Genomic DNA, 17,537 nt, shown 5'->3' with positions numbered 1-17,537 from the left:
ACATAGTGAAACATCAGACAATGGAATGAGGCTGATAGACTTCGCAGCGGCAAAAAACATGGTAGTTAGCAGTACCAGATTTAAGCATCTCGATATTCATAAGGGCACTTGGCTGTCTCCAGACGAAAGAACAATAAATCAAATTGATCACGTTGTGATAGATGGACGACATTCATCGAGCGTGTTGGATGTACGATCGTTCCGAGGAGCAAACATAGATTCGGACCATTACCTCGTTGCAGCAAAGGTACGTACCCGTCTAAACGTTGCAAATAAAGCACGGACAGACACAACACGAAAGTTGGACATCGCAAAGCTGCAAACACAACAGATAGCCACAGCATATTCCACTCAACTGACCCAATTGCTTAATGATAGCGCTTCTCGTCCCGATAACATATCAGCACAATGGCAAAATATTGCCCACTCCATGCAAACAGCCGCAAAATCAGTACTTGGATACCAGAGACCTCCACCAAAGAATCCGTGGTATGACCAGGAGTGCCGTGCTGCTACCGAAGAAAAAAATGCGGCATATAGGGCTACTTTACAATCAGTAGCAACGCGTAGCGCACGAGAGAGGTATCGGGAGAAAAGGAGAGAGGAGAAACGTCTTTTCCGCAGGAAAAAGAGAGAAATGGAAAAGAGGGAGTGCGAACAAATGGAGATGTACAGGAGACAGAACGAAGTCCGAAAATTCTACCAAAGAGTGAAGCATCAAACTGATGGCTTTGGTACGGGAATATCCTCCTGTAGAGATCAACAAGGTAATTTGGTAACTGATACAGATAGTGTGCTCAGGATATGGAAAGAACATTTTTCCAAACTGTTGGTATCCGATAGCAGTGAAGACGGCGAAGATACCACAGATCCAATCTCAGATGATGGTATTGAATGTATACCGCCCAGCCAAGATGAGGTAAGGACAGCAATAAACCGGCTGAAGAATAATAAGGCGGCAGGAGCAGATGGCCTACCAGCCGAGCTGTTCAAAACCGGAGGCGACACGCTGATAAGGTGTATGCATCAGCTAGTTAGCACCATCTGGCAGGAAGAACGCGTACCCGACGATTGGAACGTGAGCATCCTATGTCCAGTCCACAAGAAGGGTGATAAGACTGTGTGCTCCAATTATAGGGGCATAAGTCTGCTCCCTATTGCATATAAGATAGTATCTGGCATATTGTGTGAGAGACTAAAGCCTATGGTCAATGAAATTATTGGACCCTATCAGTGCGGCTTTAGACCTGGCAAATCCACCATTGACCAGATATTTACCTTGAGACAAATCCTGGAAAAGACCCAAGAAATGCAGATCGACACCTTCCATCTTTTCGTCGATTATAAAGCAGCATTCGACAGCCCTATACGTTCAAAGGTGTTCCAAGCCATGTCTGATTTTGGTATTCCTGCAAAGCTCATTCGACTTTGTAGAATGACATTAACTGAGACGAGATCCTCAGTTAAAATTGGAAAGAACCTCTCCGAAGAGTTTACTACCAAAAGAGGTTTCAGACAAGGAGACGGCCTGTCGTGTGATCTATTCAACATCCTGCTGGAAAAGGTCATACGAGACGCGAAGGTCAAAAGAAATGGAACGATATACACGAACAGCCACATGTTACTGGCTTATGCCGACGACATTGACATCATGGGTCGATCGGTAAAGGAAGTAACTGACACCTTTGCAAAAGTCGAAAGAGAATCTGCTAAAGTTGGTCTGGCAGTAAACGGCGTAAAAACCAAGTTGATGGTATCGACGCGTAATATGTCCATAAACACCGCACCATCTATGAATGTTGGTACCTATAATTTTGAGGTAGTAAAGGACTTCGTCTACCTCGGCACCGCCATAAACACAACAAATAACATCAGTTGTGAAATACGAAGAAGAATAGTGTTGGCTAACAGATGCTACTTTGGGCTGAGTAAGCAGTTTAGGAATAAAGCCACCTCTCGTCAAACAAAAATAACACTGTACAAAACACTGATACTACCCGTGCTAATGTATGGTTCCGAAGCATGGGTACTTGCTCAAGCAGATAAGGCAGTGCTTTGTGTGTTTGAGAGAAAAATTCTTCGAAAGATCTACGGGCCAATCTGTGTTGACGGCGAATATCGGCGTCGTATGAACATCGAGCTGTATCAACTATACAATGACATCAATATAGTTGAACGAATCGAGATACAACGATTGCGATGGCTAGGCCATGTTATAAGAATGAGTGATGATGAACCCGCTAAAAAGGCGTATAAATACGGGCCGCATGGAGGTTCTCGCAGATCTGGAAGGCCAAAGCTTCGTTGGAGCGAACAAGTAAAACGAGATATCACAAAGCTACATATCCCAGATTGGGAAAATACAGCAGCAAACAGAGAGGATTGGAGATTTTTTCTTAGTTCGGCTTATGGAACACATGTTCTGTAAAAGGCCAGCTAAGTAAGTAAGTAAGTAGGTTAATAATATAAATTTATTGACATTACATAAACACATTATATAAAAATTCCACAAACATCCCAGAAGGGACATGGGAGACTTCTCTCATATCAATAAGTGTACCTCGATTCATATTAGCCCTTATTAGCTGTTTGTGAAAAATTTTAATACACAGCTTATATCTTAATTCCTGGAAGTGACATTCCGGACAAGTGAGATATACTTGAAAGTGGAACGCTTGACCTTTCACTTGATGCCAATTATGTTGGTGTGCATGATCAGATAACAGAGTTACAGCCTAATATATTCCGTTATTTGTTTGTGATGTAATAATAAACTCGCTAGAAGTCGCAATTATACATCAATAGTCACGAAATTTTGCACCGGGTAAGAGTATAGGCCGAAAAAGATGCCTACAATTTTGAATGATGATCTGAAATTATTTAGCGGGTGAAATGGACCATTACTTTTGTATGAAAATATAAAAATTTTATTTTTGGTCGATATTTTAATTTCTTGAGGACATATATATTTCGCAAAGTAGCCTACATATGGAAAAAAACTACTGACATTTCCTCTGATGTAAATTGCAATAAAGTGTTTGATAGATAACGGGCCTACTGTCTAATATATAATGGGTTCTGGGTAGAGAACCACATTTTTATCCCATGCTTCATATTGTCTCTCCAAAAGTTTATGTAACACCACGAAATATTCGTCCTAGACCCCTTATTTGGTATGCCAAAATTCATATCTCGACGAGATAAAGCGATTTAGCGATGTGTGTCCGTCCATTAAAAATTGTAAACAAGCTTAAGGCCGCAATTATGGACCGATTGTAACAAATTTTTTAAGGAGATTGGGTTCGGGCCAAAAAAGAAATGATTAGTTTTTGGTGATGATTGTGAAATGTTCAGGGGATGAAATGGACCAAAAACAAAATTTTAACCAATTTTGTAGCGGCTCTGTAGGTCAAAATAATAACCCGCAAAATTTTAAACAAAGTTTGAGTTTATGATGAAGAAGAAGCGTACAAACCAACGTGAAGATCAGATAATACTTAGCGGGTTAAATGGACTGAAACTTTTGTGTGAAGTAAAAGGTAAAAATTTCAATAACGCAGCGGTTAAACAACGGAAGTAGTAGTACTACATAAGTGGGTTTCATTACATTTTAGTTAGTGTGAACTAAATTTTCCTTTCCTGCTACAAAAATGTCTTTGTCATGCTAGATAACTTGTTGGTTTTGGTCATAAGTATTATACATTACATCTCTGATATTTGATAATTAAATTTTCACAATCATTGAAAAGAAGTTCCGTGGAGAGCGATTGTCCAAGGTATAGGGTATCCCATGGTCGGCTCCGTCCGACTATAGACTTTTCTTACTTGTTGTTGAATAAATTTGTTTTGTCCTTTTTTCGAGTTGATGCATGAAAGTAACATGAAATTTAGTTTTAGACGAAAGGTGTTAAAATTGAAATATTCTACACAAAATTTCACTGTATGTCCCAAAAACAACTAGATATCTAAGAAAAATACTTTGTTAAGAAAATTACGTTACAAAATTAGATATTATTGGTAGAAATTATTTGTTAAACTTTTAGACTCTTAATTAAAATTTATTCAATACTGAGTCAAAATCTCCTAAAATACTTCACTTTTTGGAAGAAATGTTCCACATCAAATTTCATTAAACAAAAGAAATTTGTAGCTATAATTTTTAACATCTCCAGAAGCTTACGTTTTTTACCGTTTTTATTTTGATTTTCGTTATCTGCGTTCACAATCCCAGATAATAAGAAACGCGAAGGGCCCATTAGGGTTTTCAAATCTCCCCGGCCTAATGCTAAATATGTTTATTTCGTTTCATTGCAAATAGTGTTGACCATGAATACAACAATTTATTTTTAATTCCTCAGGTATTAACCACATTAATAATAGTATTGGGTGTTGTCATCTGTAAGTAAAATTGAAATAATAAACAAATTGTTAACAAATTACCAGTCAATTTCTAAACAATAACTTACCTTCAACTTTGTCGCTGTGTCACCCCCTGTGTACGTCGATGATGTTGGGATACAGCATTTGGTTTCTTAAGGGAGTAGTGCACGGAAAGTCTCCGTAATTCCACTGATAATTCAATTTCCTATTTTTTATCTCAATTGCAAATATAAATAAAAATTAACAAAAAAACGAAGACATAAAAACTATAAAAAATAGTTTAACCAATATTTTAATTTTCATTTCACATTAAACACTTCATACTTACTTTCAGCGAAGTTAATTATCCTTTTGGGCGTTGTCATCTGTAAACAAATGTGAAAAACATAAACAATTTTTAGTAATTTATCTGGTTTTCTAAACATTAACTTACCTTTAATTTTTGCCGTTCTACAGCAAACTATGTGTAATTCATTGAGTACTTCCACGCTGCGAGGATAGGAGATTTCCTTTTTCTAAATTTGAGGTGCTTCGTTGGCCAATGATAACAGTTTCTTCGCCATTCCACTCATCTTTAGATTTTCTATTGAATGCTTCCATTACAAAGAAAAAATATAAATGAAAATTCACTTAAAAGAACAACTGAACACATAAAAAACAATATTTACATTTCACTGTGTGTAATTTTTTGAGTCATGTTTTATTAACCATATTCTGACTCCACAGTGTGATAGAACACCAAAAATGAGAAGACACGTGTCTCGCCGTTTTTTTCCTATCTCATCAACTTTCGCGGTTATATGCCTCCATAGGTTTGAGGCTTTGATGTAAAAAGGGTCATTTAGTCAGGACTATATCTTCCAAACCATTAGAAAATTTGAATTTATTTCAGAGGCAAAGTTGTAGCTCTTGTCTTAAAGAACAAAAATTGTGAACACATATAACCCACCAAACTTCATCTGCAAGGTCAAAATCGCCGTGGTCAAATTTCTTTTAAAATTTTTCTCAAGTTTTGTTATACAGCTATCAAACCGATCAAATTTGAAGCAAACAACCAACTACAAAAATGTACTTCAGATCTCAATAAACATCTTTCTAGAATATACGAACCCTGAAGGAACAGATTTTTATCCTCTTTTCTCGGCTTGTGCTCCATAGATATTAAACCGTTCAAAATTCAAGAAAACAATCAACCACAATAGTATAGCAAAGGCTTCAGTAAAAAACTTTCTGGAATATGCGAAATATCTATGAACTGTTCTTAATGGTAAAAATATCAAAAATCTTTTGAAAATATCCAATTTTTATACTTTTTTCTCCGACTCTGGTCCAAAGATACGCAACCGCCCAAAAATTAAGGATACAGTCAACCACAAAAATGTACCTTAGATTTCAACAAACAAGTTTCTAGAACACATGAAGATTCTAGGAATGATTCTTCAAGCTCAAGATTCTATTATTTGAGATCATTCTTTCCTGTTCAGGTCCGTAAATAACAAAATTTTCTTGAGTTTTCAACAGTTTGTTTTTTTTTTCAAACCTGAGCAGGGGAAATATTAAAAAAAATTAATTGTTCGTGAATTTCGGCCCTAAGAATCATTCCCAGAATCTTCATATGTTCTAAAAAGTTGTTTATTGAAATCTTAGGTACATTTTTGTGGTTGACGGTATCCTTAATTTTTGGGCGGTTGCGTATCTTTGGACCAGTTTCAAAAGATTTTTGCTATTTTTATCATTAAGAACCGTTCGTAGACATTTCGCATATTCCAGAAAGTTGTTTATTGATGCCTTTGCTAGATTATTGTGGTTGATTGTTTTCTTGAATTTTGAACGGTTTAATATCTATGGAGCAGAATCTTAGAAAAGAGGATAAAAATCGCAATTGTTTTGCTATTTGACCATTAAGATCCGTTTCTACAGAGTTCGTATATTCTAGAAAGATGTTTATTGAGATCTGAGGTACATTTTTGTAGTTGGTTGTTTGCTTTAAATTTGATAGGTTTGAAAGCTTGAGAAACAATTTTAAAAGAAATTTGACCATGGCGATTTTGACCTTGCAGATGAAGCTTGATGGATTATATGTGGTCACAATTTTTGTTCTTTAAGACAAGAGCTACAACTTTGCCTCCGAGATAAATTCAAATTTCCTAACGGGTTGGAAGATATAGTCCTGACTAAATGACACTTTCTACATCAAAGCCTCAAGCTTTTGCATATATAACCGCGAAAGTTGATGAGATAGGGAAAAACGGCGAGACACGTGTCTTCTCATTTTTGGTGTTCTATTACACTGCGGTGTCAGAATATGGTTAATAATTTTCGTGTTGCACAGTGTTTTCTTTTCATATTAAACGCATCACTCTTTTTAAAGTTGAAAACACCAGACGCAAAATAACTTTTTTCATCCACACTTGATTGTGGTATAGCGCCAACTATAACAAATTTCTTGATCATCGTTTGATGTAGCTACATACAGCTACTTATGTCACATACACGGGTTAATTCCGTAAATGTCACCAAAGCAGCAGTTACTCCCATCATTGTATTATTTTGGACCACGCCAAATCGTGTGTGTGACACCTATATTTTCACTGGACCATAGCCGTAGACCTCTTACATACAATATAAGCAACCAATGGCTTATCTTAACTAACGTACTTTTAAGTTAAAAGTACTAAAATACGCAACCACACCACCCACCACATCTTCTGTATGAATTCATAACGAAAAACCAAACAACGACAATCTGAATAAAAATTGTAAAATATGTCAAAAATAAGGGCTGATAAGAATGTTATATGTTATGGTTACAGATTTCTTTTACTCAGAGACTCATAGTGGAATTTGATTTGGAACATTTCTTGTTTAACAAAGTTAAGGATTTTGTGAGATTTTGATCCAGAATGGAATTATGTAAAATTAAGAGTACAAAATTAAAACAAATAATTTCATCCTAAAATATACACAATTTTAATCTAATTTTTTATGGAAATAGTTTACTTAGATATATGGTTTATTCCGAAACTCATAGTGGAATGTTGTGTAGAATTTGTCTTTTTTTGACACTTTTCACCTAAAACCAAGTTTCATATTACTTCCATGTACCAACTCGAAAAAAGAAGGAAAAATTTTTCATTAAAAAAATTGGGAAATATTTTCATGTTTTTTTTTTTAGCAAAATTGATACTGATATTTTCATGCTATAAAATTTAAATAGACATTTCATTTCTTTGGTGACCCATAGTGAAATTTGACGAAGAATATTTGTGTCTCTGACATCATTTGTCTAAAATTATGTTTTGTGGGACAATTTTGAATAAACTCAGATGAAGTCCGACTTTAACCCTAAAACGTGTTTTTCATTTTAGAGATTCCTGGCGATTAGACAAGAGGTACAGATTTGGTGTATTCCGAGACCTATAGTAAAATTTTATGGCGAACAATTTTGTAGAATATTTGGATTTGATACAATCACATTTTTAAGGAGTTTTTGAACGATTTTTGAAAAAAGGACAAAAAAGACCCCTTTGATGAACCGCATGAGGGTTAAAATTTTTAACAGAAATATTGTCCACATACTCCTCTGTAAAGTTGCCAAAGACACTATATACCTAAAATGCAAGGATTCTAAGATATCTTAACTCGAATATTTCAAAAAAATTAAAAATGGGCGGAACTTGCCCAGCCTATTTCGGTTACTTTCCGACGTAAACTTTTAAAAAGCCGATACACGTGTCTCATATTTTTAGCTCTACTTTTATAATCTACTCGATTTTTACCATCATTTTAAAAAAATTTAATTTTATTGCACAGTGTTATTTGATGAGAATTTATAGTAAACATTTCAATTTAAAAGAATTTGAACTATGGTATTGATTTGGTCGATGTGAAGGTTCAAATCCGATAATTGTTGGAAATATGTATTTTAGTCCTCAAATTAATAACTTGTATTCTGCTCCAAAATTTTAATATTTTAAGTAATTTATCTTTCCAAAATAAATTCGTAAGATTGCTTTGGATGTAATAAACATAGATTTAATTTTGTTTGGGAGTAAATAGTGATCATATGATGTTTGCAGCTACCCAAGTCTGTGGTACTTAGCAAATCGATTTGTGAACCAAGTTTTAAAATTAGTGGAGTGGTGAAAAATTGTATAAAAGTGTATATCGATATTATTTGCTGTTTGAGTCGTGAAAAGTAAGTACTTCAAACCTATAAAGATTCCAGCTGCAGAGGTTTGCAGACGAACATGTTATTTCTCTTTTTCAGCGACCACCTCACTCAGGGGTTACCCCCTTTTTTAGCAAAGCCTTTTGCGGTGTTGGCTATAGCGCGTAAACGAATGAACCAATAATCATATATGTTTGTGGGCTTATTAAGTACTTAATAATCTTGCTTTAAAAAGAGAGACTTATACAAATATAAATTTAAAAAAAAAATGGTGAACAGCGAAATTCAAAATTCGATTTTTTACAACAAATGGACCGTTTTTGACCATTAATCTGTCAAAAAATGTTTTTAAAAGAAATTTATCATATATATATATAGACAAGATTTTGATGTATTCAATAAGCTCACAAAAAATATGAAGTCTAAACACCAAATTTCAGTCATTTCGGGTGGATATTGAGGCCACAACATTCAAAATACCGAAAATTAGGAAACATGGTTCTATGGGGGCTATAGGAAGAGGAGGACCTATACCGACAGATTTCTGGTGGAACGTTATAAGCCCCAAACGAAGAATTAATACCAATTTTCAGCAATGTCAGTGTGATAATCAGACTAAAACCTCAAAAATACCTAAAATCGGGGCTATATGAAGGCGTGGACCTACGCAGACAAATTTCAAGCTGAAAGTATTATACCCCCAACGAAGACCAAATACCAAATTTTAGCAATTTCTGTGTAATAATGACGCTAAAATCTTTAAAATATCGATAATCGGGAGGTACCATTCTATAGGGCCTATATCAAAACGTGGACCTAATCCCACAATTCTCTGTTGGAATGTTTTATACCCCTGCCGAAGACTAACCACCAAATTTCAGTAATGTCGGTCGGTCATTGTGCCTAAAACTTTCAAAATACCGAAAATCGGGAGGTACGGTTCTATGAGGGCTATATCAAAACGTGGACCGATCATCCCAATTTTTATACCCTACACCACTATGTGGGGAGGGTATTATAAGTTGGTTTTGGCCAAAAAGTTTGTAACGCATCGAAATAATGGTCGCAGACCCATACTTATATATACCAAAATGAATGTCTCGACGAGCTGAGTCGATCTGGCTATGTGTGTCCGTCCGTCAGTCCGTCCGTCCGTCCGTCTGTCCGTCTGTCCATCTATACCTAGTAATCACGCTACAGGTCGCAATTTTGATCGGATCGTCACGAAATTTTGCATGTTGATAGGGGTCCCGGAGGGGAAGAAGCCTATTGATTTTGGTGATGGTCGGATAATATTTAGGGGTCGGAAAGGGCAAACTACTTAGGTGGATAAAATGACAACGTTTTTTTCCAAAGTGAATATCTCAGCTTGTATATGGGGTATACCAAAAGCAAAACCTGACAATGAAAGTAGAAAATATCACCTTTCTAATGATGTAAAGCAGGTGCTCGTAGGTGATCAAACAACGAAGATATCACAATAGAATCAAATAAAACCCCAATTTTCATTTTTGCGATTTTAATTATATTGACGAATATCACAGCTTTTGTTGAAAACTTTCCAAAAGCAAAGTCTGACTCTGAAAGTAGAAGATCCCCTCTTTACAATGATGCAAACTAGGTCGGCGTTGGTAACCAAATAGCAGAGATATGGCAATAGTCGATAATGCATCCCATTTTCCGATTTTTTTGTAATCACGCTACAGGTCGCAATTTTGATCGGATCGTCACGAAATTTTGGGGGTTAATGGGGGTCCCAAAGAGAAAGAAGCCTATTTATTTTGATGATGGTCGCATAATATTCAGGGGTCGGAATGGGCAAACACTTATTTGGAGGAAGGTCAACGTTTTATTTCAAAGCCAATATCTCTGTTTCTTTAAGAGGTATATCTAAAGCAAAACCTGGCAAGGAAAGTAGAAAATGTCACCTTTACAAGGATGTAAAGCAAGTTGTCGTAGGTGGTCAAACAACAGAGATATCGCAATAGTAGATAATGCATCCCATTTTCCGATTTTTTTGTAACCACGCTACAGGTCGCAATTTTGATTGGATTGTCACGAATTTTTTGGGAGTTGATGCGGGTCCCACAGAGGAAGAAGCCTATTTAGTTTGGTGATGGTCGGATAATATTCAGGAGTCGGACTAAGCGAAAAGCTTATGTGGAGAAAAGTCAACGTTTTTTATGCGAATATCTCCGCTTCTGGTTGGAGTATTCCAAAAGGAATACCCGTCAATGGAAGAAGAAAAGATCTCGTTTATATTGATGCAAAGTATGTTGGCGTAAGTGAGCAAACCGAGATATTGCAAAATTCAGTAATATACCCAATATTTCCATTTTTTGTAATCACGCTACAAGTTGGAATTTTTACCGGATAGGGCCCCACAGAGGAAGAAGCCTATTGATTTTGGTGATAGTCGGATAATATTTAGGGGTCGGAATGGGGAAAAACTCATTTGGAGACAAATTCAAAGTTTTATTCTTTGTGAATATATCGCCTTCTAGTAGGCGTATTCCAACGGCAAAGCCTGTCAATGGAAGAAGAAAATATTACCTTTACATTGGTGTAAAGCAGGTTGGCGAAGGTGGTCAAACAAGGGAGATACCACAATAGTCGGTAATGCATCCAATTCTTCCATTTTTTGCAATCAAGCTACAGGTCGTAATTTTGATCGGATGGTCACGAAATTTTGGTTGCTTATGGGGGTCCCAGAGAGAAAGAGGCATATTATTTTTGGTGGTAGTCGGATTATATTCCCTAAAAGAAATGTTTACCAGTGAAAAGTTTATGCACAGGGGTAGTGGTGTAGGGTATCACATGGTCGGCCCCGTCCCGACTATAGCCTTTGCTCACTTGTTTGTCCTGCAAATTGTAAGTCAATAATAGGTACGTGTACCAAAATTGATGCACCTACAATAACTCCTTCTATTTTTGGCCACAGTTAATTTGAACTTGCGACAGTGTGCGTAGTGAACTAGATAGTTCCATATAGTTCATTTGGCACAACTGTAATCGGTTTATCTATCGGTACTGCCTAGTACATATGATGCTACCATAATGTCCGCATGACACACAGAAGTTCGACTTCTGATTTTCGTTAATAAAAAGAAAGCCTCATATTTTTGAGCTAAAGCTACAATCACGTATTAACGTTCCGGATTATCCACCTTTGTCGTTTCTGTAATCATTTTGTTTAATATGGGCGGCTGATTGGGCCACAGCATCCAATCTTAGCGTTGAGGCTGCCATCAAACCCTCTAGACCGGGTAGCCCTTTCACTTCAGCTATAGACTGACGGTTTTCTATGCGATATTACCAGGTAATACTTGATTTAGAATTGACAACTACCAAGTGAGTGGCGATCAGAGGCTTTCCATACCGAAGTACACATCTGAGAAAATCACCATTACAAGCTTTATCCACCTACAAAAGTAAATCACTCAAGTTTACAAACCGCAACACGAATTATTTTTGATTTCACTGTGATTCAGTCTTTAAATATTTGAAATTCATTTAAAGCTCCTACATTCACTATAGCTAGCCTTTGAACAGCATGATAGCTATTGTCTATTAATTCATTCTTCACTTTTGACCTGAGAAAAGAGCAAACAAACACACCTACTCACAGCAGCAGTACCATCCATCCTTGCTTTATTATTAGCAATATGTTGTCATGACAATAGTTTTCCCAAAATACTGAACGAAGAAAGCTTGACTACCCCCCACTAGCTATTTGCAATATTCATCTATCCAACACCTTTTTCAAACAATTCTTTTGTCGTTTTCCTTGCTGTTAAGAACATAATTAAATGCAATATTGATTTAAGGGAATCGAATGAAGGACGAGAAGTATGACAAAGAAATATTTTCATAACTTAAAGTTATTTGTTGTCCTTCCATTGTAGCAAGAAAAAAGAATTCACGGAATGTAATAAAAATGTATTTTTTTAATCCATACATTCGCATAAAAAATAATAACACTCATAATGAAAATCCAGCACCTGTTGTTGTTTTTGTTCTTGTAGAACAAGCAAACGGATAAATTCCAATGAATGCTATAACATTTTAAAGAAAACTTCAACCCCAACTTTTGTGTAATAAAATAATTTGTCGAACTTGTGTTCGTTCACATTATGGGTTAGTTGGGAACATTAAAACCACCACAAAATACTGTGGCGAACGGAAGAAGCTGAAAAACTTTGTAACACTATTTGCGATAGGCATGACTTCATCTATTTAGAGCATGAAAAATTGATTTTCCCATTTTTTGTTGGAATAACAAATTTATATTGGTGTTCGCTTGAGAATTTTATTCTCTGCAGTAGGATTTTTATGTCTATGAACACAGGTTTACTTTAATATTTTGAAGGGCGAAGAGGGAAGTAAAATTCAATAATGTTCGTCATAAGTAAATGGCTTTAGTTCACATTGTTGATTAATGTTTAGATAGCTGTGTATTCATATCACAATTTAAATGATCATTTCTACCTAAATTGACATTTATCCTTGACAGCCAATAAACAAAAACGATAAAAAAAAACAATCGAGGTCGACTATATAAAACCACTCCCACGGTGACCAATAGCTTCTGTTACAAATAGAGAGCAGATATACGAGGGCTGAACGATAACAATCTGGCCTAACAATGAAAACGCAAATATTTACCATCAAAAATAGTTTTATTGTTTTCTTAAGTAGCCTCCAGCATAATTTATTCAATTGTTGAATCCTTTTTTCCACTCCGATTTAGACACCACCAAATCAAAGTTTTTGGACGCTTTTACAGCATCTTCTGGCTACGAAAATTGTTGAACACGATTTTTTATACCCTCAGCATTTAAGCTAACGAGGGTATATACACTTTCATACGGGCAAAATGTGCCTCATCGAAATAATGGTTTTAGACCCCAAGTATGTTTAGACGAAGATGGGTTATATCGGTCCACTACTTCCGGTACCTTGCCCACAAAAGTTCGAAAATGTTCGGAAAATTTGTGCGCACGATAACTCTTGAAGGGAGTAACCGATTTGGCCCACACTTTGTACATCGTGAAAGTTCTACCAGACTTAGATGAAGTTTAAATATGGACTCAATCGGTCCACTCCTTCGGGGTACCTCCCACCTCCCACACAGTTTAGGACCTGCTCTCGAATCGCTTTGATTTTTGTTGTAGCAACTTGCATTCACTGCCCCCCATATAGCGGTATAAGCTTCATCAGGGGCAAGTCCCATACTTCCTGAGAAAATAGCCTAAAAGGTACAAAAAAGCCCTATGACACCGTGTGTAGTGGTTGGAGCGCAAGATAACTCTCGAACGGATCTGCCGATTCGATCCAAAATTTGGCCTTCGTAATATTTTGTCCAAACATAGTTTAAGTTTGACAATAAACCATGTCGGTCCACTCCTTCAGGTACCTCCCTCACAAAAATTCAATAATCTTCGGAAAAAATATGCGCACGATAACTCTTGAATTGTGATTGATGTAATCCATACCCTGCACATCCTAATATATCTACCAGATATAGATCAGGTTCGAATATGGACTATATTTGTGCACTCCTTTGGGTACCTCCCACACAAAATTTCGGATAAGTTCACTTTAAGACCTGCTCTCGAATCACTTTGATTTTTGTTGAAGCGATTTGCATTCGCTACCTCCATTACGACGGTAAAAGTTTTTTCTGGAGCAGGTCCATATTTCTTGGGAAAACATCCTGAAAGGTGTAAAAAAGCCGTATGCCACCATATGTGGATCTCGAACTGTTCTACCGATTTGGTGCAACCTTTGGTCTTCGTCATATTTTATCCAAACTTAGTTTCATGCGGCAATACCGGTCTCCAACTTCCGCTACTGCTCCCCAATATTTAAAAAATGTCACTAAAATGTTAGGACGAATGGTGCAACCAATTTGGTCCAAACGTTGTATCTCCTAATATTTTGTGAAAATTTAGTTTAACTTCTAAAATGGCCCATATCGGTCCTCCCTAAGAGTACCTCCCCCACAAAAGTTCAACATTTGTGTTAATTGCTAATCTACATTTTTGTCGGCAAGTTCAAATGTTGAAAAAGGGTCACAAAATTCTGAAGAGACGCTAAATACATTCTATCTTTCCGTAGATGATAGTTTCAATTCACATTGGCTGAGGGTATACCTCTGTCGGCAAAGCCGACTGACACTTTTTTACTTGTTTTCTTAATATGTTGAAATCAAATAAAGTCATTGGATCCCCAGTCAGGGTTGTACGAGGGACTTCAATGGTGTTTCTTAATTGTTGCATATTTATGTAAAATATTTTAGCCCGTGAGGTCTGGAATCTTATAAGCATTCGCCAGATGCAGATAATTAAATTCCTTTAAGGATCTATAGCAGTATTATTGCAATTTTCGTACATAATAGTTCCGCACTGCTATTATTTTGCACGGTACTGTATATAATATCACGGATACACCCGATACCGAAAGTTATAATACAGAGAACACATGGACGACAAAGCTAAATACTCCAAAAAAACATCACATATTAACTCAAAACAAGTAAGAACAGACTATAGTCGGTCGGGGCCGACCATGTGATACCCTATACCACTAAACGCGTCTTCTTGGGATAAAGTTATAAGATGTGCATTAGAAATTTTACCAATTTCACACAAAAGTTTTGATCAATTTAACCCGCTAAATATTATCCGATCATACCGTTGACTTGCACGCTACATCTTCATCTCAAACCAAAACTACGTTTAAAATTTCGCGCCGATCGGACTATTATTGCGACCTACAGAGCGGCTACAAAATCGAGCAAAAATTTTGTTTTTGGTCCATTTCATCCCTTTAACATTTCACGATCATCGCCAAAAACTAATCAGTTCTATTCTGGTCCAAACCCGACCTCCATACTAAATTTCGTGACAATCGGTCCATAATTGCGGCCTCTAGCTTGATTACAATTTTTAATGGACGGACAGACGGACGGACGGACGGACGGACACACATCGCTAAATCGCTTTATCTCGTCGAGATATGAAGTTTGGTATACCACATGAGGGGTCTACGACGAATATTTCGCGGCGTTACATGAATTTTTGGGAAAACAAACTTATTATACCCTTTTCCACATTGTGGTATAGGGTATAAATACATTTACCACACGTAACATTTTTATTATTTGTTAATGCTATCTTATTTTACATAAACATAGAAGAGTTTTCCATTTTAAAAGATATATAAATGTTGAAATGTTCTGTTTGACGCCTAAAATGCTTTCGTTTTTATTTGTGATGACTCTCAGAAAATGATGCATAAGAAAGTATGTCATCATTGCCAGGTATATCGTTATGTGACGTAACCAGATTGATTTATCTTTTATTTTTAGTGATTCAGAGAGTAGGCAATAGAAATCCGTTATTACTTTTTTAAAATGGTACACTTCAAAAATTGACTTTTTGCCTCGAAAACCTGCCATTGGCCCGGCCCCACCGCTTTTTTTTATCGCTTCCTTCGACGGATTCGACATATATTTTGGCCACGTGTAATAACAAACGCAGAGTTTTTTCGCCAAGCAAACCAGATATGTGTGGGCTTTGAATATTGAATAACAATAGATTGAACATGTTCTACGCCACGATGACAAGAATATCGCAAAACAAGCTCTACCTACGCGGGAATCCTTTTAGCCGAGAAGGAAGAAAGGTTGGAAGACCAAAGCAATCCTGGATACGTTCCACAGAAGCCGAAATGAGGTCTATCGGATTGACTTGGGATCAACTTAAAATACATATAATAACTATAAACCGAGTGAGATGGAAAACGGCTATTGCTAGCACCCTATGATCCAGGGGAGTTAAAGGAATAAAGTAATAATAATAAAATGAAATTATTTTTAAAAACCTTGCTTTTCACCGGACATGACGTTCTATTGGCTTTCAAGATTAAATTAGATCACTATATACATGAAATAACAAGTGAGCAAAGGCTATAGTCGGGACGGGGCCGACCATGTGATACCCTACACCACTACCCCTGTGCATAAACTTTTCACTGGTAAACATTTCTTTTAGGGAATATAATCCGACTACCACCAAAAATAATATGCCTCTTTCTCTCTGGGACCCCCATAAGCAACCAAAATTTCGTGACCATCCGATCAAAATTACGACCTGTAGCTTGATTGCAAAAAATGGAAGAATTGGATGCATTACCGACTATTGTGGTATCTCCCTTGTTTGACCACCTTCGCCAACCTGCTTTACACCAATGTAAAGGTAATATTTTCTTCTTCCATTGACAGGCTTTGCCGTTGGAATACGCCTACTAGAAGGCGATATATTCACAAAGAATAAAACTTTGAATTTGTCTCCAAATGAGTTTTTTCCCCATTCCGACCCCTAAATATTATCCGACTATCACCAAAATCAATAGGCTTCTTCCTCTGTGGGGCCCTATCCGGTAAAAATTCCAACTTGTAGCGTGATTACAAAAAATGGAAATATTGGGTATATTACTGAATTTTGCAATATCTCGGTTTGCTCACTTACGCCAACATACTTTGCATCAATATAAACGAGATCTTTTCTTCTTCATTGACGGGTATTCCTTTTGGAATACTCCAACCAGAAGCGGAGATATTCGCATAAAAAACCTTGACTTTTCTCCACATAAGCTTTTCGCTTAGTCCGACTCCTGAATATTATCCGACCATCACCAAACTAAATAGGCTTCTTCCTCTGTGGGACCCGCATCAACTCCCAAAAAATTCGTGACAATCCAATCAAAATTGCGACCTGTAGCGTGGTTACAAAAAAATCGGAAAATGGGATGCATTATCTACTATTGCGATATCTCTGTTGTTTGACCACCTACGACAACTTGCTTTACATCCTTGTAAAGGTGACATTTTCTACTTTCCTTGCCAGGTTTTGCTTTAGATATACCTCTTAAAGAAACAGAGATATTGGCTTTGAAATAAAACGTTGACCTTCCTCCAAAT

At 36.6% G+C, this 17,537-nt stretch overlaps 1 long non-coding RNA gene across 1 annotated transcript in view; it reads right to left on the bottom strand.

Annotated features, from left to right (window-relative positions):
- Window positions 1-4,720: 4,720 nt before the first annotated feature.
- LOC141391509 (uncharacterized) overlaps window positions 4,721-17,537 on the bottom strand; it is a 107,187-nt gene continuing 94,370 nt past the window's right edge. Inside the window, exons 2-3 of the long non-coding RNA XR_012409666.1 lie at window positions 4,814-4,973; window positions 4,721-4,745 (exon numbers count right to left, since the gene is read on the bottom strand). This is a non-coding gene — a long non-coding RNA (uncharacterized lncRNA). The remainder of the gene's footprint in view (window positions 4,746-4,813; window positions 4,974-17,537) is intronic.

Source organism: Musca autumnalis, unplaced genomic scaffold (genome assembly GCF_047663935.1).
Source record: "Musca autumnalis isolate F117 unplaced genomic scaffold, ASM4766393v1 scaffold_1, whole genome shotgun sequence".
Lineage (NCBI taxonomy): Eukaryota > Metazoa > Arthropoda > Insecta > Diptera > Muscidae > Musca > Musca autumnalis.
The sequence above is the reverse complement of the archived record's forward strand: the minus strand, read 5'-3'. Positions and strand labels throughout refer to the sequence as shown.